Source organism: Hyla sarda, unplaced genomic scaffold (assembly GCF_029499605.1).
Source record: "Hyla sarda isolate aHylSar1 unplaced genomic scaffold, aHylSar1.hap1 scaffold_438, whole genome shotgun sequence".
NCBI classification, from domain to species: domain Eukaryota; kingdom Metazoa; phylum Chordata; class Amphibia; order Anura; family Hylidae; genus Hyla; species Hyla sarda.
Genome location: NW_026610452.1, coordinates 121,722 through 148,301, shown reverse-complemented (window position 1 = coordinate 148,301; position 26,580 = coordinate 121,722). Strand labels below are relative to the sequence as shown.

The following is a 26,580-nucleotide window of genomic DNA, read 5'->3' as shown; positions in this document are numbered from 1 at the left end:
CAGCCTCCCTGACAGCAAGCAGTGATAGTGCCCATGAAGGGCACCTTGTTGGGCCCGCCCCTTTCACGGTTATCGCTTCTCGGCCTTTTGGCTAAGATCAAGTGTAGTATCTGTTCTTATCAGTTTAATATCTGATACGTCCCCTATCTGGGGACCATATATTAAATGGATTTTTGAGAACGGGGGCCGATTTCGAAGCTTGCTTCCGTCGCCCTATGCATTGACCCGATATGGCAGTATCTTCGGGTACAGTGCACCACCCCCTTACAGGGTTAAAAAGAAAGATTCCTACTTTCATTGCTACCTGCTTGCTGGCTAGCCAGCTAGCCAGCCCTGTGGGCCTTGCTGCTGCTGCAGCCAAAAAACAAAAGGTGGTGCTGCTGCTGCTTCTGCTGCTTCTGCTTCTGCTTGTGTCTGGCCGCTGTTGGAGCGTCCAGGCACAGGACTTCTGCTGCTGCTGACTAAATGGCCTCCTTAATTGGATCATTTGAGTAGCCAGCACACCTGTGCAGGTAGGGCATGACATGATAGGCAGCTGCCTTGATAGCGGGTGGGTGCTGAATGTTCCTAATTGACAAAATAAGATTAATGCTTATGAAGAAATATAAAATCTCATCCCTTCCACAATATCGCGCCACACCCCTACCCCTTAATTCCCTGGTTGAACTTGATGGACATATGTCTTTTTTCGACCGTACTAACTATGTAACTATGTAACATAACATGGGGGGGGGGGGGGTCTCCTGGCTGTTCACACAGGTGTGTCATTGCTGTACATTGACCATGCATTGCTTCTGTGGTATTGCAAAGGCAAAGACAAATGCTTCCAGCCATCCATTGCACTAATGGATTGGTCATCAGCTGGCTGTCTATGTCCCGCATCAATATAGACCAAAGTACAGAGGGTTAGGCTATGCTATTGTGCACCTACCTGATGCATCAGAAGGTGCGAGGCCCTTGCTAAATTCTGTGCACAGACTTTGAGATCTATACTTTAGACTGTATCTAAACCTGCTCCAACATGGACTGACATTCTGGCCTACTTTCAGCCGATGCGACTTGTCTGTCGCTGAACAGTCACTTTTTATGTATTCAGCACCTATGTATAATGTTGTAAAAATGCTCTAGAAGCTAAAGTCGCAGAAATGTCACACATATTTGGCCTGCAACTTTCTGTGCGACAAATTCAGACAGGAAAAATCAGTATAAATCCTTAGAAAATTATCCCCCAGTGTCTCCATCTGCTGGCGGTATTGAATAAGCATTGCTGCACTGATGGGGTATGCATTAGACGAAAAAAAAGAAGAAAAAGAAGAATAATACGCCCAGAAAAGAGGCGAAAAGGAGAAAAACGTAAAAAAAACGTGAAAAAAAAGTAAGAGGAAGAGAATGGAAAAAAAGGTGGAAATGGGTTTAAAAGTGATTTCGGCGGAGAAATATATATATATATATATATATATATATATATACGCGCACACACACACATATATATAAACGTATTCTCCATTGAGATATTGCAGCCGCTGCTGTGTCCAGGCCCAGGAGCCTTAGCACTGTGCTGTGATGTCACTCAATACCACTGACATCACTAGGTGTAAACAACATCTCTCCTTTGCTGTGTATGTGACTATGGAGCTGTTTGGTGATGTCGTCTATTATGGCCTTCATAGAAGCAACAGGAGATTGTTGCATCCATCTAGAACCCTCAGAACTACAGTGCTATGATGTCACTCACTTCCACAGGCCTTGCAGAGTGTAAACAACAACAACCCAGCTTTGTTGTGTATGTAACCATAGGGATTTGTGATGTCACCTAGAACCTTCACAGCAGCGACAGCTTTATGAGGAGCATCAGCACTGCTCTGCCTGAGCAGAACCATCACCGCCATAGGTTGTCAAATAACCCGGGTTTAACCCACACAGGTAAGTCCAATGGGGTGCAGGCATGTCCTCTATGCTTACAGCTTCCCGTGGGTGTTGGTTTGATACCGTTTGGGGACAGCCAAGGAGGCATCTGCAGGCAACAAAGGTAGGTGTGTGCTTGTGTGTGTGTTTCCTATGCAGATCCTAAGCCCAGTGTCACATGCAAGTAGGAGGAGTAAGAAGGGTTCCTGGCAAATCCGGGTTATGGATTGCATTTAAAAAGGCCCCGTGGGAGTGCAATGGGCCCCTGTCTTGCTGCTTAGCAATAATGGTATGGGTTTAGGTTCTGCTGTGTGTACTGGTGGTTGACTGCCCCCCAGCCCAGAGTGTGCATGGACAATTGTCTGGCAGCCTCCCTGACAGCAAGCAGTGATAGTGCCCATGAAGGGCACCTTGTTGGGCCCGCCCCTTTCACGGTTATCGCTTCTCGGCCTTTTGGCTAAGATCAAGTGTAGTATCTGTTCTTATCAGTTTAATATCTGATACGTCCCCTATCTGGGGACCATATATTAAATGGATTTTTGAGAACGGGGGCCGATTTCGAAGCTTGCTTCCGTCGCCCTATGCATTGACCCGATATGGCAGTATCTTCGGGTACAGTGCACCACCCCCTTACAGGGTTAAAAAGAAAGATTCCTACTTTCATTGCTACCTGCTTGCTGGCTAGCCAGCTAGCCAGCCCTGTGGGCCTTGCTGCTGCTGCAGCCAAAAAACAAAAGGTGGTGCTGCTGCTGCTTCTGCTGCTTCTGCTTCTGCTTGTGTCTGGCCGCTGTTGGAGCGTCCAGGCACAGGACTTCTGCTGCTGCTGACTAAATGGCCTCCTTAATTGGATCATTTGAGTAGCCAGCACACCTGTGCAGGTAGGGCATGACATGATAGGCAGCTGCCTTGATAGCGGGTGGGTGCTGAATGTTCCTAATTGACAAAATAAGATTAATGCTTATGAAGAAATATAAAATCTCATCCCTTCCCCAATATCGCGCCACACCCCTACCCCTTAATTCCCTGGTTGAACTTGATGGACATATGTCTTTTTTCGACCGTACTAACTATGTAACTATGTAACATAACATGGGGGGGGGGGGGGTCTCCTGGCTGTTCACACAGGTGTGTCATTGCTGTACATTGACCATGCATTGCTTCTGTGGTATTGCAAAGGCAAAGACAAATGCTTCCAGCCATCCATTGCACTAATGGATTGGTCATCAGCTGGCTGTCTATGTCCCGCATCAATATAGACCAAAGTACAGAGGGTTAGGCTATGCTATTGTGCACCTACCTGATGCATCAGAAGGTGCGAGGCCCTTGCTAAATTCTGTGCACAGACTTTGAGATCTATACTTTAGACTGTATCTAAACCTGCTCCAACATGGACTGACATTCTGGCCTACTTTCAGCCGATGCGACTTGTCTGTCGCTGAACAGTCGCTTTTTATGTATTCAGCACCTATGTATAATGTTGTAAAAATGCTCTAGAAGCTAAAGTCGCAGAAATGTCACACATATTTGGCCTGCAACTTTCTGTGCGACAAATTCAGACAGGAAAAATCAGTATAAATCCTTAGAAAATTATCCCCCAGTGTCTCCATCTGCTGGCGGTATTGAATAAGCATTGCTGCACTGATGGGGTATGCATTAGACGAAAAAAAAGAAGAAAAAGAAGAATAATACGCCCAGAAAAGAGGCGAAAAGGAGAAAAACGTAAAAAAACGTGAAAAAAAAGTAAGAGGAAGAGAAGGGAAAAAAAGGTGGAAATGGGTTTAAAAGTGATTTCGGCGGAAAAAAAAAAAAAAAATATATATATATATATATATATATATATATATATATATATACGCGCACACACACACATATATATAAACGTATTCTCCGTTGAGATATTGCAGCCGCTGCTGTGTCCAGGCCCAGGAGCCTTAGCACTGTGCTGTGATGTCACTCAATACCACTGACATCACTAGGTGTAAACAACATCTCTCCTTTGCTGTGTATGTGACTATGGAGCTGTTTGGTGATGTCGTCTATTATGGCCTTCATAGAAGCAACAGGAGATTGTTGCATCCATCTAGAACCCTCAGAACTACAGTGCTATGATGTCACTCACTTCCACAGGCCTTGCAGAGTGTAAACAACAACAACCCAGCTTTGTTGTGTATGTAACCATAGGGATTTGTGATGTCACCTAGAACCTTCACAGCAGCGACAGCTTTATGAGGAGCATCAGCACTGCTCTGCCTGAGCAGAACCATCACCGCCATAGGTTGTCAAATAACCCGGGTTTAACCCACACAGGTAAGTCCAATGGGGTGCAGGCATGTCCTCTATGCTTACAGCTTCCCGTGGGTGTTGGTTTGATACCGTTTGGGGACAGCCAAGGAGGCATCTGCAGGCAACAAAGGTAGGTGTGTGCTTGTGTGTGTGTTTCCTATGCAGATCCTAAGCCCAGTGTCACATGCAAGTAGGAGGAGTAAGAAGGGTTCCTGGCAAATCCGGGTTATGGATTGCATTTAAAAAGGCCCCGTGGGAGTGCAATGGGCCCCTGTCTTGCTGCTTAGCAATAATGGTATGGGTTTAGGTTCTGCTGTGTGTACTGGTGGTTGACTGCCCCCCAGCCCAGAGTGTGCATGGAAAATTGTCTGGCAGCCTCCCTGACAGCAAGCAGTGATAGTGCCCATGAAGGGCACCTTGTTGGGCCCGCCCCTTTCACGGTTATCGCTTCTCGGCCTTTTGGCTAAGATCAAGTGTAGTATCTGTTCTTATCAGTTTAATATCTGATACGTCCCCTATCTGGGGACCATATATTAAATGGATTTTTGAGAACGGGGGCCGATTTCGAAGCTTGCTTCCGTCGCCCTATGCATTGACCCGATATGGCAGTATCTTCGGGTACAGTGCACCACCCCCTTACAGGGTTAAAAAGAAAGATTCCTACTTTCATTGCTACCTGCTTGCTGGCTAGCCAGCTAGCCAGCCCTGTGGGCCTTGCTGCTGCTGCAGCCAAAAAACAAAAGGTGGTGCTGCTGCTGCTTCTGCTGCTTCTGCTTCTGCTTGTGTCTGGCCGCTGTTGGAGCGTCCAGGCACAGGACTTCTGCTGCTGCTGACTAAATGGCCTCCTTAATTGGATCATTTGAGTAGCCAGCACACCTGTGCAGGTAGGGCATGACATGATAGGCAGCTGCCTTGATAGCGGGTGGGTGCTGAATGTTCCTAATTGACAAAATAAGATTAATGCTTATGAAGAAATATAAAATCTCATCCCTTCCCCAATATCGCGCCACACCCCTACCCCTTAATTCCCTGGTTGAACTTGATGGACATATGTCTTTTTTCGACCGTACTAACTATGTAACTATGTAACATAACATGGGGGGGGGGGGGGGTCTCCTGGCTGTTCACACAGGTGTGTCATTGCTGTACATTGACCATGCATTGCTTCTGTGGTATTGCAAAGGCAAAGACAAATGCTTCCAGCCATCCATTGCACTAATGGATTGGTCATCAGCTGGCTGTCTATGTCCCGCATCAATATAGACCAAAGTACAGAGGGTTAGGCTATGCTATTGTGCACCTACCTGATGCATCAGAAGGTGCGAGGCCCTTGCTAAATTCTGTGCACAGACTTTGAGATCTATACTTTAGACTGTATCTAAACCTGCTCCAACATGGACTGACATTCTAGCCTACTTTCAGCCGATGCGACTTGTCTGTCGCTGAACAGTCGCTTTTTATGTATTCAGCACCTATGTATAATGTTGTAAAAATGCTCTAGAAGCTAAAGTCGCAGAAATGTCACACATATTTGGCCTGCAACTTTCTGTGCGACAAATTCAGACAGGAAAAATCAGTATAAATCCTTAGAAAATTATCCCCCAGTGTCTCCATCTGCTGGCGGTATTGAATAAGCATTGCTGCACTGATGGGGTATGCATTAGACGAAAAAAAAGAAGAAAAAGAAGAATAATACGCCCAGAAAAGAGGCGAAAAGGAGAAAAACGTAAAAAAACGTGAAAAAAAAGTAAGAGGAAGAGAAGGGAAAAAAAGGTGGAAATGGGTTTAAAAGTGATTTCGGCGGAGAAATATATATATATATATATATATATATATATATATATATATATATATATACGCGCACACACACACATATATATAAACGTATTCTCCGTTGAGATATTGCAGCCGCTGCTGTGTCCAGGCCCAGGAGCCTTAGCACTGTGCTGTGATGTCACTCAATACCACTGACATCACTAGGTGTAAACAACATCTCTCCTTTGCTGTGTATGTGACTATGGAGCTGTTTGGTGATGTCGTCTATTATGGCCTTCATAGAAGCAACAGGAGATTGTTGCATCCATCTAGAACCCTCAGAACTACAGTGCTATGATGTCACTCACTTCCACAGGCCTTGCAGAGTGTAAACAACAACAACCCAGCTTTGTTGTGTATGTAACCATAGGGATTTGTGATGTCACCTAGAACCTTCACAGCAGCGACAGCTTTATGAGGAGCATCAGCACTGCTCTGCCTGAGCAGAACCATCACCGCCATAGGTTGTCAAATAACCCGGGTTTAACCCACACAGGTAAGTCCAATGGGGTGCAGGCATGTCCTCTATGCTTACAGCTTCCCGTGGGTGTTGGTTTGATACCGTTTGGGGACAGCCAAGGAGGCATCTGCAGGCAACAAAGGTAGGTGTGTGCTTGTGTGTGTGTTTCCTATGCAGATCCTAAGCCCAGTGTCACATGCAAGTAGGAGGAGTAAGAAGGGTTCCTGGCAAATCCGGGTTATGGATTGCATTTAAAAAGGCCCCGTGGGAGTGCAATGGGCCCCTGTCTTGCTGCTTAGCAATAATGGTATGGGTTTAGGTTCTGCTGTGTGTACTGGTGGTTGACTGCCCCCCAGCCCAGAGTGTGCATGGAAAATTGTCTGGCAGCCTCCCTGACAGCAAGCAGTGATAGTGCCCATGAAGGGCACCTTGTTGGGCCCGCCCCTTTCACGGTTATCGCTTCTCGGCCTTTTGGCTAAGATCAAGTGTAGTATTTGTTCTTATCAGTTTAATATCTGATACGTCCCCTATCTGGGGACCATATATTAAATGGATTTTTGAGAACGGGGGCCGATTTCGAAGCTTGCTTCCGTCGCCCTATGCATTGACCCGATATGGCAGTATCTTCGGGTACAGTGCACCACCCCCTTACAGGGTTAAAAAGAAAGATTCCTACTTTCATTGCTACCTGCTTGCTGGCTAGCCAGCTAGCCAGCCCTGTGGGCCTTGCTGCTGCTGCAGCCAAAAAACAAAAGGTGGTGCTGCTGCTGCTTCTGCTGCTTCTGCTTCTGCTTGTGTCTGGCCGCTGTTGGAGCGTCCAGGCACAGGACTTCTGCTGCTGCTGACTAAATGGCCTCCTTAATTGGATCATTTGAGTAGCCAGCACACCTGTGCAGGTAGGGCATGACATGATAGGCAGCTGCCTTGATAGCGGGTGGGTGCTGAATGTTCCTAATTGACAAAATAAGATTAATGCTTATGAAGAAATATAAAATCTCATCCCTTCCCCAATATCGCGCCACACCCCTACCCCTTAATTCCCTGGTTGAACTTGATGGACATATGTCTTTTTTCGACCGTACTAACTATGTAACTATGTAACATAACATGGGGGGGGGGGGGGGGGTCTCCTGGCTGTTCACACAGGTGTGTCATTGCTGTACATTGACCATGCATTGCTTCTGTGGTATTGCAAAGGCAAAGACAAATGCTTCCAGCCATCCATTGCACTAATGGATTGGTCATCAGCTGGCTGTCTATGTCCCGCATCAATATAGACCAAAGTACAGAGGGTTAGGCTATGCTATTGTGCACCTACCTGATGCATCAGAAGGTGCGAGGCCCTTGCTAAATTCTGTGCACAGACTTTGAGATCTATACTTTAGACTGTATCTAAACCTGCTCCAACATGGACTGACATTCTGGCCTACTTTCAGCCGATGCGACTTGTCTGTCGCTGAACAGTCGCTTTTTATGTATTCAGCACCTATGTATAATGTTGTAAAAATGCTCTAGAAGCTAAAGTCGCAGAAATGTCACACATATTTGGCCTGCAACTTTCTGTGCGACAAATTCAGACAGGAAAAATCAGTATAAATCCTTAGAAAATTATCCCCCAGTGTCTCCATCTGCTGGCGGTATTGAATAAGCATTGCTGCACTGATGGGGTATGCATTAGACGGAAAAAAAAGAAGAAAAAGAAGAATAATACGCCCAGAAAAGAGGCGAAAAGGAGAAAAACGTAAAAAAACGTGAAAAAAAAGTAAGAGGAAGAGAAGGGAAAAAAAGGTGGAAATGGGTTTAAAAGTGATTTCGGCGGAGAAATATATATATATATATATATATATATATATATATATATATATACGCACACACACACATATATATAAACGTATTCTCCGTTGAGATATTGCAGCCGCTGCTGTGTCCAGGCCCAGGAGCCTTAGCACTGTGCTGTGATGTCACTCAATACCACTGACATCACTAGGTGTAAACAACATCTCTCCTTTGCTGTGTATGTGACTATGGAGCTGTTTGGTGATGTCGTCTATTATGGCCTTCATAGAAGCAACAGGAGATTGTTGCATCCATCTAGAACCCTCAGAACTACAGTGCTATGATGTCACTCACTTCCACAGGCCTTGCAGAGTGTAAACAACAACAACCCAGCTTTGTTGTGTATGTAACCATAGGGATTTGTGATGTCACCTAGAACCTTCACAGCAGCGACAGCTTTATGAGGAGCATCAGCACTGCTCTGCCTGAGCAGAACCATCACCGCCATAGGTTGTCAAATAACCCGGGTTTAACCCACACAGGTAAGTCCAATGGGGTGCAGGCATGTCCTCTATGCTTACAGCTTCCCGTGGGTGTTGGTTTGATACCGTTTGGGGACAGCCAAGGAGGCATCTGCAGGCAACAAAGGTAGGTGTGTGCTTGTGTGTGTGTTTCCTATGCAGATCCTAAGCCCAGTGTCACATGCAAGTAGGAGGAGTAAGAAGGGTTCCTGGCAAATCCGGGTTATGGATTGCATTTAAAAAGGCCCCGTGGGAGTGCAATGGGCCCCTGTCTTGCTGCTTAGCAATAATGGTATGGGTTTAGGTTCTGCTGTGTGTACTGGTGGTTGACTGCCCCCCAGCCCAGAGTGTGCATGGAAAATTGTCTGGCAGCCTCCCTGACAGCAAGCAGTGATAGTGCCCATGAAGGGCACCTTGTTGGGCCCGCCCCTTTCACGGTTATCGCTTCTCGGCCTTTTGGCTAAGATCAAGTGTAGTATCTGTTCTTATCAGTTTAATATCTGATACGTCCCCTATCTGGGGACCATATATTAAATGGATTTTTGAGAACGGGGGCCGATTTCGAAGCTTGCTTCCGTCGCCCTATGCATTGACCCGATATGGCAGTATCTTCGGGTACAGTGCACCACCCCCTTACAGGGTTAAAAAGAAAGATTCCTACTTTCATTGCTACCTGCTTGCTGGCTAGCCAGCTAGCCAGCCCTGTGGGCCTTGCTGCTGCTGCAGCCAAAAAACAAAAGGTGGTGCTGCTGCTGCTTCTGCTGCTTCTGCTTCTGCTTGTGTCTGGCCGCTGTTGGAGCGTCCAGGCACAGGACTTCTGCTGCTGCTGACTAAATGGCCTCCTTAATTGGATCATTTGAGTAGCCAGCACACCTGTGCAGGTAGGGCATGACATGATAGGCAGCTGCCTTGATAGCGGGTGGGTGCTGAATGTTCCTAATTGACAAAATAAGATTAATGCTTATGAAGAAATATAAAATCTCATCCCTTCCCCAATATCGCGCCACACCCCTACCCCTTAATTCCCTGGTTGAACTTGATGGACATATGTCTTTTTTCGACCGTACTAACTATGTAACTATGTAACATAACATGGGGGGGGGGGGGGGGGGGTCTCCTGGCTGTTCACACAGGTGTGTCATTGCTGTACATTGACCATGCATTGCTTCTGTGGTATTGCAAAGGCAAAGACAAATGCTTCCAGCCATCCATTGCACTAATGGATTGGTCATCAGCTGGCTGTCTATGTCCCGCATCAATATAGACCAAAGTACAGAGGGTTAGGCTATGCTATTGTGCACCTACCTGATGCATCAGAAGGTGCGAGGCCCTTGCTAAATTCTGTGCACAGACTTTGAGATCTATACTTTAGACTGTATCTAAACCTGCTCCAACATGGACTGACATTCTGGCCTACTTTCAGCCGATGCGACTTGTCTGTCGCTGAACAGTCGCTTTTTATGTATTCAGCACCTATGTATAATGTTGTAAAAATGCTCTAGAAGCTAAAGTCGCAGAAATGTCACACATATTTGGCCTGCAACTTTCTGTGCGACAAATTCAGACAGGAAAAATCAGTATAAATCCTTAGAAAATTATCCCCCAGTGTCTCCATCTGCTGGCGGTATTGAATAAGCATTGCTGCACTGATGGGGTATGCATTAGACGAAAAAAAAGAAGAAAAAGAAGAATAATACGCCCAGAAAAGAGGCGAAAAGGAGAAAAACGTAAAAAAACGTGAAAAAAAAGTAAGAGGAAGAGAAGGGAAAAAAAGGTGGAAATGGGTTTAAAAGTGATTTCGGCGGAGAAATATATATATATATATATATATATATATATATATATATATATATATATATATACGCGCACACACACACATATATATAAACGTATTCTCCGTTGAGATATTGCAGCCGCTGCTGTGTCCAGGCCCAGGAGCCTTAGCACTGTGCTGTGATGTCACTCAATACCACTGACATCACTAGGTGTAAACAACATCTCTCCTTTGCTGTGTATGTGACTATGGAGCTGTTTGGTGATGTCGTCTATTATGGCCTTCATAGAAGCAACAGGAGATTGTTGCATCCATCTAGAACCCTGAGAACTACAGTGCTATGATGTCACTCACTTCCACAGGCCTTGCAGAGTGTAAACAACAACAACCCAGCTTTGTTGTGTATGTAACCATAGGGATTTGTGATGTCACCTAGAACCTTCACAGCAGCGACAGCTTCATGAGGAGCATCAGCACTGCTCTGCCTGAGCAGAACCATCACCGCCATAGGTTGTCAAATAACCCGGGTTTAACCCACACAGGTAAGTCCAATGGGGTGCAGGCATGTCCTCTATGCTTACAGCTTCCCGTGGGTGTTGGTTTGATACCGTTTGGGGACAGCCAAGGAGGCATCTGCAGGCAACAAAGGTAGGTGTGTGCTTGTGTGTGTGTTTCCTATGCAGATCCTAAGCCCAGTGTCACATGCAAGTAGGAGGAGTAAGAAGGGTTCCTGGCAAATCCGGGTTATGGATTGCATTTAAAAAGGCCCCGTGGGAGTGCAATGGGCCCCTGTCTTGCTGCTTAGCAATAATGGTATGGGTTTAGGTTCTGCTGTGTGTACTGGTGGTTGACTGCCCCCCAGCCCAGAGTGTGCATGGAAAATTGTCTGGCAGCCTCCCTGACAGCAAGCAGTGATAGTGCCCATGAAGGGCACCTTGTTGGGCCCGCCCCTTTCACGGTTATCGCTTCTCGGCCTTTTGGCTAAGATCAAGTGTAGTATCTGTTCTTATCAGTTTAATATCTGATACGTCCCCTATCTGGGGACCATATATTAAATGGATTTTTGAGAACGGGGGCCGATTTCGAAGCTTGCTTCCGTCGCCCTATGCATTGACCCGATATGGCAGTATCTTCGGGTACAGTGCACCACCCCCTTACAGGGTTAAAAAGAAAGATTCCTACTTTCATTGCTACCTGCTTGCTGGCTAGCCAGCTAGCCAGCCCTGTGGGCCTTGCTGCTGCTGCAGCCAAAAAACAAAAGGTGGTGCTGCTGCTGCTTCTGCTGCTTCTGCTTCTGCTTGTGTCTGGCCGCTGTTGGAGCGTCCAGGCACAGGACTTCTGCTGCTGCTGACTAAATGGCCTCCTTAATTGGATCATTTGAGTAGCCAGCACACCTGTGCAGGTAGGGCATGACATGATAGGCAGCTGCCTTGATAGCGGGTGGGTGCTGAATGTTCCTAATTGACAAAATAAGATTAATGCTTATGAAGAAATATAAAATCTCATCCCTTCCCCAATATCGCGCCACACCCCTACCCCTTAATTCCCTGGTTGAACTTGATGGACATATGTCTTTTTTCGACCGTACTAACTATGTAACTATGTAACATAACATAGGGGGGGGGGGGGGTCTCCTGGCTGTTCACACAGGTGTGTCATTGCTGTACATTGACCATGCATTGCTTCTGTGGTATTGCAAAGGCAAAGACAAATGCTTCCAGCCATCCATTGCACTAATGGATTGGTCATCAGCTGGCTGTCTATGTCCCGCATCAATATAGACCAAAGTACAGAGGGTTAGGCTATGCTATTGTGCACCTACCTGATGCATCAGAAGGTGCGAGGCCCTTGCTAAATTCTGTGCACAGACTTTGAGATCTATACTTTAGACTGTATCTAAACCTGCTCCAACATGGACTGACATTCTGGCCTACTTTCAGCCGATGCGACTTGTCTGTCGCTGAACAGTCGCTTTTTATGTATTCAGCACCTATGTATAATGTTGTAAAAATGCTCTAGAAGCTAAAGTCGCAGAAATGTCACACATATTTGGCCTGCAACTTTCTGTGCGACAAATTCAGACAGGAAAAATCAGTATAAATCCTTAGAAAATTATCCCCCAGTGTCTCCATCTGCTGGCGGTATTGAATAAGCATTGCTGCACTGATGGGGTATGCATTAGACGAAAAAAAAGAAGAAAAAGAAGAATAATACGCCCAGAAAAGAGGCGAAAAGGAGAAAAACATAAAAAAACGTGAAAAAAAAGTAAGAGGAAGAGAAGGGAAAAAAAGGTGGAAATGGGTTTAAAAGTGATTTCGGCGGAGAAATATATATATATATATATATATATATATATATATATATATATACGCGCACACACACACATATATATAAACGTATTCTCCGTTGAGATATTGCAGCCGCTGCTGTGTCCAGGCCCAGGAGCCTTAGCACTGTGCTGTGATGTCACTCAATACCACTGACATCACTAGGTGTAAACAACATCTCTCCTTTGCTGTGTATGTGACTATGGAGCTGTTTGGTGATGTCGTCTATTATGGCCTTCATAGAAGCAACAGGAGATTGTTGAATCCATCTAGAACCCTCAGAACTACAGTGCTATGATGTCACTCACTTCCACAGGCCTTGCAGAGTGTAAACAACAACAACCCAGCTTTGTTGTGTATGTAACCATAGGGATTTGTGATGTCACCTAGAACCTTCACAGCAGCGACAGCTTTATGAGGAGCATCAGCACTGCTCTGCCTGAGCAGAACCATCACCGCCATAGGTTGTCAAATAACCCGGGTTTAACCCACACAGGTAAGTCCAATGGGGTGCAGGCATGTCCTCTATGCTTACAGCTTCCCGTGGGTGTTGGTTTGATACCGTTTGGGGACAGCCAAGGAGGCATCTGCAGGCAACAAAGGTAGGTGTGTGCTTGTGTGTGTGTTTCCTATGCAGATCCTAAGCCCAGTGTCACATGCAAGTAGGAGGAGTAAGAAGGGTTCCTGGCAAATCCGGGTTATGGATTGCATTTAAAAAGGCCCCGTGGGAGTGCAATGGGCCCCTGTCTTGCTGCTTAGCAATAATGGTATGGGTTTAGGTTCTGCTGTGTGTACTGGTGGTTGACTGCCCCCCAGCCCAGAGTGTGCATGGAAAATTGTCTGGCAGCCTCCCTGACAGCAAGCAGTGATAGTGCCCATGAAGGGCACCTTGTTGGGCCCGCCCCTTTCACGGTTATCGCTTCTCGGCCTATCGCTTCTCGGCCTTTTGGCTAAGATCAAGTGTAGTATCTGTTCTTATCAGTTTAATATCTGATACGTCCCCTATCTGGGGACCATATATTAAATGGATTTTTGAGAACGGGGGCCGATTTCGAAGCTTGCTTCCGTCGCCCTATGCATTGACCCGATATGGCAGTATCTTCGGGTACAGTGCACCACCCCCTTACAGGGTTAAAAAGAAAGATTCCTACTTTCATTGCTACCTGCTTGCTGGCTAGCCAGCTAGCCAGCCCTGTGGGCCTTGCTGCTGCTGCAGCCAAAAAACAAAAGGTGGTGCTGCTGCTGCTTCTGCTGCTTCTGCTTCTGCTTGTGTCTGGCCGCTGTTAGAGCGTCCAGGCACAGGACTTCTGCTGCTGCTGACTAAATGGCCTCCTTAATTGGATCATTTGAGTAGCCAGCACACCTGTGCAGGTAGGGCATGACATGATAGGCAGCTGCCTTGATAGCGGGTGGGTGCTGAATGTTCCTAATTGACAAAATAAGATTAATGCTTATGAAGAAATATAAAATCTCATCCCTTCCCCAATATCGCGCCACACCCCTACCCCTTAATTCCCTGGTTGAACTTGATGGACATATGTCTTTTTTCGACCGTACTAACTATGTAACTATGTAACATAACATGGGGGGGGGGGGGGTCTCCTGGCTGTTCACACAGGTGTGTCATTGCTGTACATTGACCATGCATTGCTTCTGTGGTATTGCAAAGGCAAAGACAAATGCTTCCAGCCATCCATTGCACTAATGGATTGGTCATCAGCTGGCTGTCTATGTCCCGCATCAATATAGACCAAAGTACAGAGGGTTAGGCTATGCTATTGTGCACCTACCTGATGCATCAGAAGGTGCGAGGCCCTTGCTAAATTCTGTGCACAGACTTTGAGATCTATACTTTAGACTGTATCTAAACCTGCTCCAACATGGACTGACATTCTGGCCTACTTTCAGCCGATGCGACTTGTCTGTCGCTGAACAGTCGCTTTTTATGTATTCAGCACCTATGTATAATGTTGTAAAAATGCTCTAGAAGCTAAAGTCGCAGAAATGTCACACATATTTGGCCTGCAACTTTCTGTGCGACAAATTCAGACAGGAAAAATCAGTATAAATCCTTAGAAAATTATCCCCCAGTGTCTCCATCTGCTGGCGGTATTGAATAAGCATTGCTGCACTGATGGGGTATGCATTAGACGAAAAAAAGAAGAAAAAGAAGAATAATACGCCCAGAAAAGAGGCGAAAAGGAGAAAAACGTAAAAAAACGTGAAAAAAAGTAAGAGGAAGAGAAGGGAAAAAAAGGTGGAAATGGGTTTAAAAGTGATTTCGGCGGAGAAATATATATATATATATATATATATATATACGCGCACACACACACATATATATAAACGTATTCTCCGTTGAGATATTGCAGCCGCTGCTGTGTCCAGGCCCAGGAGCCTTAGCACTGTGCTGTGATGTCACTCAATACCACTGACATCACTAGGTGTAAACAACATCTCTCCTTTGCTGTGTATGTGACTATGGAGCTGTTGGTGATGTCGTCTATTATGGCCTTCATAGAAGCAACAGGAGATTGTTGAATCCATCTAGAACCCTCAGAACTACAGTGCTATGATGTCACTCACTTCCACAGGCCTTGCAGAGTGTAAACAACAACAACCCAGCTTTGTTGTGTATGTAACCATAGGGATTTGTGATGTCACCTAGAACCTTCACAGCAGCGACAGCTTTATGAGGAGCATCAGCACTGCTCTGCCTGAGCAGAACCATCACCGCCATAGGTTGTCAAATAACCCGGGTTTAACCCACACAGGTAAGTCCAATGGGGTGCAGGCATGTCCTCTATGCTTACAGCTTCCCGTGGGTGTTGGTTTGATACCGTTTGGGGACAGCCAAGGAGGCATCTGCAGGCAACAAAGGTAGGTGTGTGCTTGTGTGTGTGTTTCCTATGCAGATCCTAAGCCCAGTGTCACATGCAAGTAGGAGGAGTAAGAAGGGTTCCTGGCAAATCCGGGTTATGGATTGCATTTAAAAAGGCCCCGTGGGAGTGCAATGGGCCCCTGTCTTGCTGCTTAGCAATAATGGTATGGGTTTAGGTTCTGCTGTGTGTACTGGTGGTTGACTGCCCCCAGCCCAGAGTGTGCATGGAAAATTGTCTGGCAGCCTCCTGACAGCAAGCAGTGATAGTGCCCATGAAGGGCACCTTGTTGGGCCCGCCCCTTTCACGGTTATCGCTTCTCGGCCTTTTGGCTAAGATCAAGTGTAGTATCTGTTCTTATCAGTTTAATATCTGATACGTCCCCTATCTGGGGACCATATATTAAATGGATTTTTGAGAACGGGGGCCGATTTCGAAGCTTGCTTCCGTCGCCCTATGCATTGACCCGATATGGCAGTATCTTCGGGTACAGTGCACCACCCCCTTACAGGGTTAAAAAGAAAGATTCCTACTTTCATTGCTATCTGCTTGCTGGCTAGCCAGCTAGCCAGCCCTGTGGGCCTTGCTGCTGCTGCAGCCAAAAAACAAAAGGTGGTGCTGCTGCTGCTTCTGCTGCTTCTGCTTCTGCTTGTGTCTGGCCGCTGTTGGAGCGTCCAGGCACAGGACTTCTGCTGCTGCTGACTAAATGGCCTCCTTAATTGGATCATTTGAGTAGCCAGCACACCTGTGCAGGTAGGGCATGACATGATAGGCAGCTGCCTTGATAGCGGGTGGGTGCTGAATGTTCCTAATTGACAAAATAAGATTAATGCTTATGAAGAAATATAAAATCTCATCCCTTCCCCAATATCGCGCCACACCCCTACCCCTTAATTCCCTGGTTGAACTTGATGGACATATGTCTTTTTTCGACCGTACTAACTATGTAACTATGTAACATAACATGGGGGGGGGGGGGTCTCCTGGCTGTTCACACAGGTGTGTCATTGCTGTACATTGACCATGCATTGCTTCTGTGGTATTGCAAAGGCAAAGACAAATGCTTCCAGCCATCCATTGCACTAATGGATTGGTCATCAGCTGGCTGTCTATGTCCCGCATCAATATAGACCAAAGTACAGAGGGTTAGGCTATGCTATTGTGCACCTACCTGATGCATCAGAAGGTGCGAGGCCCTTGCTAAATTCTGTGCACAGACTTTGAGATCTATACTTTAGACTGTATCTAAACCTGCTCCAACATGGACTGACATTCTGGCCTACTTTCAGCCGATGCGACTTGTCTGTCGCTGAACAGTCGCTTTTTATGTATTCAGCACCTATGTATAATGTTGTAAAAATGCTCTAGAAGCTAAAGTCGCAGAAATGTCACACATATTTGGCCTGCAACTTTCTGTGCGACAAATTCAGACAGGAAAAATCAGTATAAATCCTTAGAAAATTATCCCCCAGTGTCTCCATCTGCTGGCGGTATTGAATAAGCATTGCTGCACTGATGGGGTATGCATTAGACGAAAAAAAAGAAGAAAAAGAAGAATAATACGCCCAGAAAAGAGGCGAAAAGGAGAAAAACGTAAAAAAACGTGAAAAAAAAGTAAGAGGAAGAGAAGGGAAAAAAAGGTGGAAATGGGTTTAAAAGTGATTTTGGCGGAGAAATATATATATATATATATATATATATATATATATATATATACGCGCACACACACACATATATATAAACGTATTCTCCGTTGAGATATTGCAGCCGCTGCTGTGTCCAGGCCCAGGAGCCTTAGCACTGTGCTGTGATGTCACTCAATACCACTGACATCACTAGGTGTAAACAACATCTCTCCTTTGCTGTGTATGTGACTATGGAGCTGTTTGGTGATGTCGTCTATTATGGCCTTCATAGAAGCAACAGGAGATTGTTGCATCCATCTAGAACCCTGAGAACTACAGTGCTATGATGTCACTCACTTCCACAGGCCTTGCAGAGTGTAAACAACAACAACCCAGCTTTGTTGTGTATGTAACCATAGGGATTTGTGATGTCACCTAGAACCTTCACAGCAGCGACAGCTTTATGAGGAGCATCAGCACTGCTCTGCCTGAGCAGAACCATCACCGCCATAGGTTGTCAAATAACCCGGGTTTAACCCACACAGGTAAGTCCAATGGGGTGCAGGCATGTCCTCTATGCTTACAGCTTCCCGTGGGTGTTGGTTTGATACCGTTTGGGGACAGCCAAGGAGGCATCTGCAGGCAACAAAGGTAGGTGTGTGCTTGTGTGTGTGTTTCCTATGCAGATCCTAAGCCCAGTGTCACATGCAAGTAGGAGGAGTAAGAAGGGTTCCTGGCAAATCCGGGTTATGGATTGCATTTAAAAAGGCCCCGTGGGAGTGCAATGGGCCCCTGTCTTGCTGCTTAGCAATAATGGTATGGGTTTAGGTTCTGCTGTGTGTACTGGTGGTTGACTGCCCCCCAGCCCAGAGTGTGCATGGAAAATTGTCTGGCAGCCTCCCTGACAGCAAGCAGTGATAGTGCCCATGAAGGGCACCTTGTTGGGCCCGCCCCTTTCACGGTTATCGCTTCTCGGCCTTTTGGCTAAGATCAAGTGTAGTATCTGTTCTTATCAGTTTAATATCTGATACGTCCCCTATCTGGGGACCATATATTAAATGGATTTTTGAGAACGGGGGCCGATTTCGAAGCTTGCTTCCGTCGCCCTATGCATTGACCCGATATGGCAGTATCTTCGGGTACAGTGCACCACCCCCTTACAGGGTTAAAAAGAAAGATTCCTACTTTCATTGCTATCTGCTTGCTGGCTAGCCAGCTAGCCAGCCCTGTGGGCCTTGCTGCTGCTGCAGCCAAAAAACAAAAGGTGGTGCTGCTGCTGCTTCTGCTGCTTCTGCTTCTGCTTGTGTCTGGCCGCTGTTGGAGCGTCCAGGCACAGGACTTCTGCTGCTGCTGACTAAATGGCCTCCTTAATTGGATCATTTGAGTAGCCAGCACACCTGTGCAGGTAGGGCATGACATGATAGGCAGCTGCCTTGATAGCGGGTGGGTGCTGAATGTTCCTAATTGACAAAATAAGATTAATGCTTATGAAGAAATATAAAATCTCATCCCTTCCCCAATATCGCGCCACACCCCTACCCCTTAATTCCCTGGTTGAACTTGATGGACATATGTCTTTTTTCGACCGTACTAACTATGTAACTATGTAACATAACATGGGGGGGGGGGGGGGTCTCCTGGCTGTTCACACAGGTGTGTCATTGCTGTACATTGACCATGCATTGCTTCTGTGGTATTGCAAAGGCAAAGACAAATGCTTCCAGCCATCCATTGCACTAATGGATTGGTCATCAGCTGGCTGTCTATGTCCCGCATCAATATAGACCAAAGTACAGAGGGTTAGGCTATGCTATTGTGCACCTACCTGATGCATCAGAAGGTGCGAGGCCCTTGCTAAATTCTGTGCACAGACTTTGAGATCTATACTTTAGACTGTATCTAAACCTGCTCCAACATGGACTGACATTCTGGCCTACTTTCAGCCGATGCGACTTGTCTGTCGCTGAACAGTCGCTTTTTATGTATTCAGCACCTATGTATAATGTTGTAAAAATGCTCTAGAAGCTAAAGTCGCAGAAATGTCACACATATTTGGCCTGCAACTTTCTGTGCGACAAATTCAGACAGGAAAAATCAGTATAAATCCTTAGAAAATTATCCCCCAGTGTCTCCATCTGCTGGCGGTATTGAATAAGCATTGCTGCACTGATGGGGTATGCATTAGACGAAAAAAAAGAAGAAAAAGAAGAATAATACGCCCAGAAAAGAGGCGAAAAGGAGAAAAACGTAAAAAAACGTGAAAAAAAAGTAAGAGGAAGAGAAGGGAAAAAAAGGTGGAAATGGGTTTAAAAGTGATTTCGGCGGAGAAATATATATATATATATATATATATATATATATATATATATATACGCGCACACACACACATATATATAAACGTATTCTCCGTTGAGATATTGCAGCCGCTGCTGTGTCCAGGCCCAGGAGCCTTAGCACTGTGCTGTGATGTCACTCAATACCACTGACATCACTAGGTGTAAACAACATCTCTCCTTTGCTGTGTATGTGACTATGGAGCTGTTTGGTGATGTCGTCTATTATGGCCTTCATAGAAGCAACAGGAGATTGTTGAATCCATCTAGAACCCTCAGAACTACAGTGCTATGATGTCACTCACTTCCACAGGCCTTGCAGAGTGTAAACAACAACAACCCAGCTTTGTTGTGTATGTAACCATAGGGATTTGTGATGTCACCTAGAACCTTCACAGCAGCGACAGCTTTATGAGGAGCATCAGCACTGCTCTGCCTGAGCAGAACCATCACCGCCATAGGTTGTCAAATAACCCGGGTTTAACCCACACAGGTAAGTCCAATGGGGTGCAGGCATGTCCTCTATGCTTACAGCTTCCCGTGGGTGTTGGTTTGATACCGTTTGGGGACAGCCAAGGAGGCATCTGCAGGCAACAAAGGTAGGTGTGTGCTTGTGTGTGTGTTTCCTATGCAGATCCTAAGCCCAGTGTCACATGCAAGTAGGAGGAGTAAGAAGGGTTCCTGGCAAATCCGGGTTATGGATTGCATTTAAAAAGGCCCCGTGGGAGTGCAATGGGCCCCTGTCTTGCTGCTTAGCAATAATGGTATGGGTTTAGGTTCTGCTGTGTGTACTGGTGGTTGACTGCCCCCCAGCCCAGAGTGTGCATGGAAAATTGTCTGGCAGCCTCCCTGACAGCAAGCAGTGATAGTGCCCATGAAGGGCACCTTGTTGGGCCCGCCCCTTTCACGGTTATCGCTTCTCGGCCTTTTGGCTAAGATCAAGTGTAGTATCTGTTCTTATCAGTTTAATATCTGATACGTCCCCTATCTGGGGACCATATATTAAATGGATTTTTGAGAACGGGGGCCGATTTCGAAGCTTGCTTCCGTCGCCCTATGCATTGACCCGATATGGCAGTATCTTCGGGTACAGTGCACCACCCCCTTACAGGGTTAAAAAGAAAGATTCCTACTTTCATTGCTACCTGCTTGCTGGCTAGCCAGCTAGCCACCCCTATGGGCCTTGCTGCTGCTGCAGCCAAAAAACAAAAGGTGGTGCTGCTGCTGCTTCTGCTGCTTCTGCTTCTGCTTGTGTCTGGCCGCTGTTAGAGCGTCCAGGCACAGGACTTCTGCTGCTGCTGACTAAATGGCCTCCTTAATTGGATCATTTGAGTAGCCAGCACACCTGTGCAGGTAGGGCATGACATGATAGGCAGCTGCCTTGATAGCGGGTGGGTGCTGAATGTTCCTAATTGACAAAATAAGATTAATGCTTATGAAGAAATATAAAATCTCATCCCTTCCCCAATATCGCGCCACACCCCTACCCCTTAATTCCCTGGTTGAACTTGATGGACATATGTCTTTTTTCGACCGTACTAACTATGTAACTATGTAACATAACATGGGGGGGGGGGGGGGGGTCTCCTGGCTGTTCACACAGGTGTGTCATTGCTGTACATTGACCATGCATTGCTTCTGTGGTATTGCAAAGGCAAAGACAAATGCTTCCAGCCATCCATTGCACTAATGGATTGGTCATCAGCTGGCTGTTGTTACGCCGAGCGCTCCGGGTCCCCGCTCCTCCCCGGAGCGCTCGCTACACTCCTCTCACTGCAGCGCTCCGGTCGGTTCCACGGACCCGGGGCGCTGCGATACCGCCTCTGGCCGGGATGCGATTCGCGATGCGGGTAGCGCCCGCTCGCGATGCGCACCCCGGCTCCCGTACCTGACTCGCTCTCCGTCAGTTCTGTCCCGGCGCGCGCGGCCCCGCTCCCTAGGGCGCGCGCGCGCCGGGTCTTTGCGATTTAAAGGGCCACTGCGCCGCTGATTGGCGCAGTGGTTCCAATTAGTGTTTACACCTGTGCACTTCCCTATATCACCTCACTTCCCCTTCACTCCCTCGCCGGATCTTGTTGCCTTAGTGCCAGTGAAAGCGTTTCCTTGTGTGTTCCTAGCCTGTGTTCCAGACCTCCTGCCGTTGCCCCTGACTACGATCCTTGCTGCCTGCCCCGACCTTCTGCTACGTCCGACCTTGCTTCTGTCTACTCCCTTGTACCGCGCCTATCTTCAGCAGCCAGAGAGGTTGAGCCGTTGCTAGGGGATACGACCTGGTCACTACCGCCGCAGCAAGACCATCCCGCTTTGCGGCGGGCTCTGGTGAAAACCAGTAGTGACTTAGAACCGATCCTCTAGCACGGTCCACGCCAATCCCTCTCTGGCACAGAGGATCCACTACCTGCCAGCCGGCATCGTGACAGTAGATCCGGCCATGGATCCCGCTGAAGTTCCTCTGCCAGTTGTCGCTGACCTCACCACGGTGGTCGCCCAGCAGTCACAACAGATTGCGCAACAAGGCCAACAGCTGTCTCAACTGACTGTTATGCTACAACAGTTACTACCACAGCTCCAGCAACCATCTCCTCCGCCAGCTCCTGTACCTCCCCCGCAGCGAGTGGCCGCTTCTGGACTACGACTATCCTTGCCGGATAAATTTGATGGGGACTCTAAGTTTTGCCGTGGCTTCCTTTCCCAATGTTCATTACACTTGGAGATGATGTCGGACCAGTTCCCCACTGAAAGGTCTAAGGTGGCTTTCGTAGTCAGCCTGCTGTCTGGAAAAGCCCTGGCTTGGGCCACACCGCTCTGGGACCGCAATGACCCCGTCACTGCCTCTGTACACTCCTTCTTCTCGGAAATTCGAAGTGTCTTTGAGGAACCTGCCCGAGCCTCTTCTGCTGAGACTGCCCTGTTGAACCTGGTCCAGGGTAATTCTTCCGTTGGCGAGTATGCCGTACAATTCCGTACTCTTGCTTCTGAATTATCCTGGAACAATGAGGCCCTCTGCGCGACCTTTAAAAAAGGCCTATCCAGCAACATTAAAGATGTTCTGGCCGCACGAGAAATGCCTGCTAATCTTCATGAACTTATTCACCTAGCCACTCGCATTGACATGCGTTTTTCCGAAAGGCGTCAGGAGCTCCGCCAAGATATGGACTCTGTTCGCACGAGGCGTTTCTTCTCCTCGGCTCCTCTCTCCTCTGGTTCCCTGCAATCTGTTCCTGTGCCTCCCGCCGTGGAGGCTATGCAGGTCGACCGGTCTCGCCTGACATCTCAAGAGAGGACACGACGCCGCATGGAGAACCTCTGCCTGTACTGTGCTAGTACCGAACACTTCCTGAGGGATTGTCCTATCCGCCCTCCCCGCCTGGAAAGACGTATCCTGACCCCGCACAAAGGTGAGACAATCCTTGATGTCCACTCTGCTTCTCCACGTCTTACTGTGCCTGTGCGGATGTCTGCCTCTGCCTCCTCCTTCTCTTCTGTGGCCTTCTTGGACTCTGGATCTGCAGGAAATTTTATTTTGGCCTCTCTCGTCAACAGGTTCAACATCCCAGTGACCAGTCTCACCAGACCCCTTTACATCAATTGTATAAACAATGAAAGATTGGACTGTTCCATACGTTTCCGCACGGAGCCCCTTCTAATGAGCATCGGATCTCATCACGAGAGGATTGAACTTTTGGTCCTCCCCAATTGCACCTCGGAAATTCTCCTTGGACTTCCCTGGCTTCAACTTCATTCCCCAACCCTGGATTGGTCCACTGGGGAGATCAAGAGTTGGGGGCCCTCTTGTTCCAAGGACTGTCTAAAACCGGTTCCCAGTAACCCTTGCCGTAACTCTCTGCTTCCTCCAGTAACCGGTCTCCCTAAGGCCTATATGGACTTCGCGGATGTTTTCTGCAAAAAACAAGCGGAGACTCTACCTCCTCACAGGCCTTATGATTGTCCTATCGACCTCCTCCCGGGCACTACTCCACCCCGGGGCAGAATTTATCCTCTCTCTGCCCCAGAGACTCTTGCCATGTCTGAATACGTCCAGGAGAATCTAAAAAAGGGCTTTATCCGTAAATCCTCCTCTCCTGCCGGAGCCGGATTTTTCTTTGTGTCCAAAAAAGATGGCTCTCTACGTCCTTGCATTGACTACCGCGGACTTAATAAAATCACGGTTAAGAACCGCTACCCCTTACCCCTCATCTCTGAACTCTTTGATCGCCTCCAAGGTGCCCACATCTTTACTAAATTGGACTTAAGAGGTGCCTATAACCTCATCCGCATCAGAGAGGGGGATGAGTGGAAAACAGCATTTAACACCAGAGATGGACACTTTGAGTATCTGGTCATGCCCTTTGGCCTGTGCAACGCCCCTGCTGTCTTCCAAGACTTTGTTAATGAAATTTTTCGTGATCTGTTATACTCCTGTGTTGTTGTATATCTTGATGATATCCTAATTTTTTCGGCCAATCTAGAAGAACACCGCCAGCATGTCCGTATGGTTCTTCAGAGACTTCGTGACAATCAACTCTATGCTAAAATTGAGAAATGTCTGTTTGAATGCCAATCTCTTCCTTTTCTAGGATACTTGGTCTCTGGCCAGGGACTACAAATGGATCCAGATAAACTCTCTGCCGTCTTAGATTGGCCACGCCCCTCCGGACTCCGTGCCATCCAACGTTTTTTGGGGTTCGCCAATTATTACAGGCAATTTATTCCACATTTTTCTACCATTGTGGCTCCTATTGTGGCTTTAACCAAAAAAAATGCCGATCCCAAGTCTTGGCCTCCTCAAGCGGAAGACGCCTTTAAACGACTCAAGTCTGCCTTCTCTTCGGCTCCCGTGCTCTCCAGACCTGACCCATCTAAACCCTTCCTATTGGAGGTTGATGCCTCCTCAGTGGGAGCTGGAGCTGTCCTTCTACAAAAAAACTCTTCCGGGCATGCTGTTACTTGTGGGTTTTTTTCTAGGACCTTCTCTCCGGCGGAGAGGAACTACTCCATCGGGGATCGAGAGCTTCTAGCCATTAAATTAGCACTTGAGGAATGGAGGCATCTGCTGGAGGGATCAAGATTTCCAGTTATTATTTACACCGATCACAAGAACCTCTCATACCTCGAGTCTGCCCAACGGCTGAATCCTCGTCAGGCCAGGTGGTCTCTGTTCTTTGCCCGATTTAATTTTGAAATTCACTTTCGGCCTGCTGATAAGAACATTAGGGCCGATGCTCTCTCTCGTTCCTCAGATGCTTCTGAAATTGAACTCTCTCCTCAACACATCATTCCTCCTGACTGCCTGATTTCCACTTCTCCAGCCTCCATCAGGCAAACTCCTCCAGGAAAGACCTTTGTTTCTCCACGTCAACGCCTCGGAATCCTCAAATGGGGTCACTCCTCCCATCTCGCAGGTCATGCGGGCATCAAGAAATCTGTGCAACTCATCTCTCGCTTCTATTGGTGGCCGACTCTAGAGACTGATGTGGTGGACTTTGTGCGAGCCTGCACTATCTGTGCCCGGGATAAGACTCCTCGCCAGAAGCCCGCTGGTTTTCTTCTTCCTCTGCCTGTTCCCGAACAACCTTGGTCTCTGATTGGTATGGATTTTATTACTGACTTACCCCCATCCCATGGCAACACTGTTATTTGGGTGGTCGTTGATCGATTCTCCAAAATGGCACATTTCATCCCTCTTCCTGGTCTTCCTTCAGCGCCTCAGTTGGCTAAACAATTTTTTGTACACATTTTTCGTCTTCACGGGTTGCCTACGCAGATCGTCTCGGATAGAGGCGTCCAATTTGTGTCTAAATTCTGGAGGGCTCTCTGTAAACAACTCAAGATTAAATTAAATTTTTCTTCTGCATACCATCCTCAATCCAATGGACAAGTAGAAAGAATTAACCAGATCTTGGGTGACTATTTACGACATTTTGTTTCCTCCCGCCAGGATGACTGGGCAGATCTTCTACCTTGGGCCGAATTCTCGTATAATTTCAGAATCTCTGAATCTTCCTCCAAATCCCCGTTTTTCGTGGTGTACGGCCGTCACCCTCTTCCCCCCCTCCCTACCCCCTTGCCCTCTGGTCTGCCCGCTGTGGATGAAATTTCTCGTGATCTTTCCATCATATGGAGAGAGACCCAAAATTCTCTCTTACAGGCTTCTTCACGCATGAAGAGATTCGCGGATAAGAAAAGAAGAGCTCCTCCCATTTTTTCCCCTGGAGACAAGGTATGGCTCTCCGCCAAATATGTCCGCTTCCGTGTCCCTAGCTATAAGTTGGGACCACGCTATCTTGGTCCTTTCAAGATTTTGCGCCAGATTAATCCTGTCTCTTACAAACTTCTTCTTCCTCCTTCTCTTCGTATTCCTAATGCCTTTCATGTTTCTCTTCTTAAACCACTTATCATTAACCGTTTCTCTCCCAAATCTGTTCCCCCCACTCCTGTCTCCGGCTCCTCGGACATCTTCTCCGTCAAAGAAATTTTAGCATCTAAAAAGGTCAGAGGGAAAACCTTCTTTTTAGTGGATTGGGAGGGTTGTGGTCCTGAAGAGAGGTCCTGGGAACCTGAGGACAATATCCTGGACAAAAGTCTGGTCCTCAGGTTCTCAGGCTCCAAGAAGAGGGGGAGACCCAAGGGGGGGGGTACTGTTACGCCGAGCGCTCCGGGTCCCCGCTCCTCCCCGGAGCGCTCGCTACACTCCTCTCACTGCAGCGCTCCGGTCGGTTCCACGGACCCGGGGCGCTGCGATACCGCCTCTGGCCGGGATGCGATTCGCGATGCGGGTAGCGCCCGCTCGCGATGCGCACCCCGGCTCCCGTACCTGACTCGCTCTCCGTCAGTTCTGTCCCGGCGCGCGCGGCCCCGCTCCCTAGGGCGCGCGCGCGCCGG

At 47.4% G+C, this 26,580-nt stretch overlaps 10 non-coding genes across 10 annotated transcripts; all 10 read left to right on the top strand.

Moving 5' to 3' along the window:
* Positions 1-71: 71 nt before the first annotated feature.
* On the top strand, positions 72-262 carry LOC130334648 (U2 spliceosomal RNA). The gene has a single exon (XR_008876417.1). It is a non-coding gene; the product is annotated as a U2 spliceosomal RNA (small nuclear RNA).
* A 2,080-nt stretch (positions 263-2,342) lies between these two features.
* On the top strand, positions 2,343-2,533 carry LOC130334647 (U2 spliceosomal RNA). Its single transcript, XR_008876416.1, has one exon. It is a non-coding gene; the product is annotated as a U2 spliceosomal RNA (small nuclear RNA).
* A 2,098-nt stretch (positions 2,534-4,631) lies between these two features.
* LOC130334645 (U2 spliceosomal RNA) lies at positions 4,632-4,822 on the top strand. The gene has a single exon (XR_008876414.1). It is a non-coding gene; the product is annotated as a U2 spliceosomal RNA (small nuclear RNA).
* Positions 4,823-6,918: 2,096 nt separating this feature from the next.
* LOC130334582 (U2 spliceosomal RNA) lies at positions 6,919-7,109 on the top strand. Its single transcript, XR_008876366.1, has one exon. It is a non-coding gene; the product is annotated as a U2 spliceosomal RNA (small nuclear RNA).
* Positions 7,110-9,200: 2,091 nt separating this feature from the next.
* On the top strand, positions 9,201-9,391 carry LOC130334643 (U2 spliceosomal RNA). The gene has a single exon (XR_008876413.1). It is a non-coding gene; the product is annotated as a U2 spliceosomal RNA (small nuclear RNA).
* A 2,104-nt stretch (positions 9,392-11,495) lies between these two features.
* Positions 11,496-11,686, top strand: LOC130334642 (U2 spliceosomal RNA). The gene has a single exon (XR_008876412.1). It is a non-coding gene; the product is annotated as a U2 spliceosomal RNA (small nuclear RNA).
* A 2,105-nt stretch (positions 11,687-13,791) lies between these two features.
* Positions 13,792-13,982, top strand: LOC130334641 (U2 spliceosomal RNA). The gene has a single exon (XR_008876411.1). It is a non-coding gene; the product is annotated as a U2 spliceosomal RNA (small nuclear RNA).
* Positions 13,983-16,052: 2,070 nt separating this feature from the next.
* LOC130334640 (U2 spliceosomal RNA) lies at positions 16,053-16,243 on the top strand. The gene has a single exon (XR_008876410.1). It is a non-coding gene; the product is annotated as a U2 spliceosomal RNA (small nuclear RNA).
* A 2,086-nt stretch (positions 16,244-18,329) lies between these two features.
* Positions 18,330-18,520, top strand: LOC130334639 (U2 spliceosomal RNA). Its single transcript, XR_008876409.1, has one exon. It is a non-coding gene; the product is annotated as a U2 spliceosomal RNA (small nuclear RNA).
* A 2,090-nt stretch (positions 18,521-20,610) lies between these two features.
* Positions 20,611-20,801, top strand: LOC130334638 (U2 spliceosomal RNA). The gene has a single exon (XR_008876408.1). It is a non-coding gene; the product is annotated as a U2 spliceosomal RNA (small nuclear RNA).
* Positions 20,802-26,580: the final 5,779 nt, after the last annotated feature.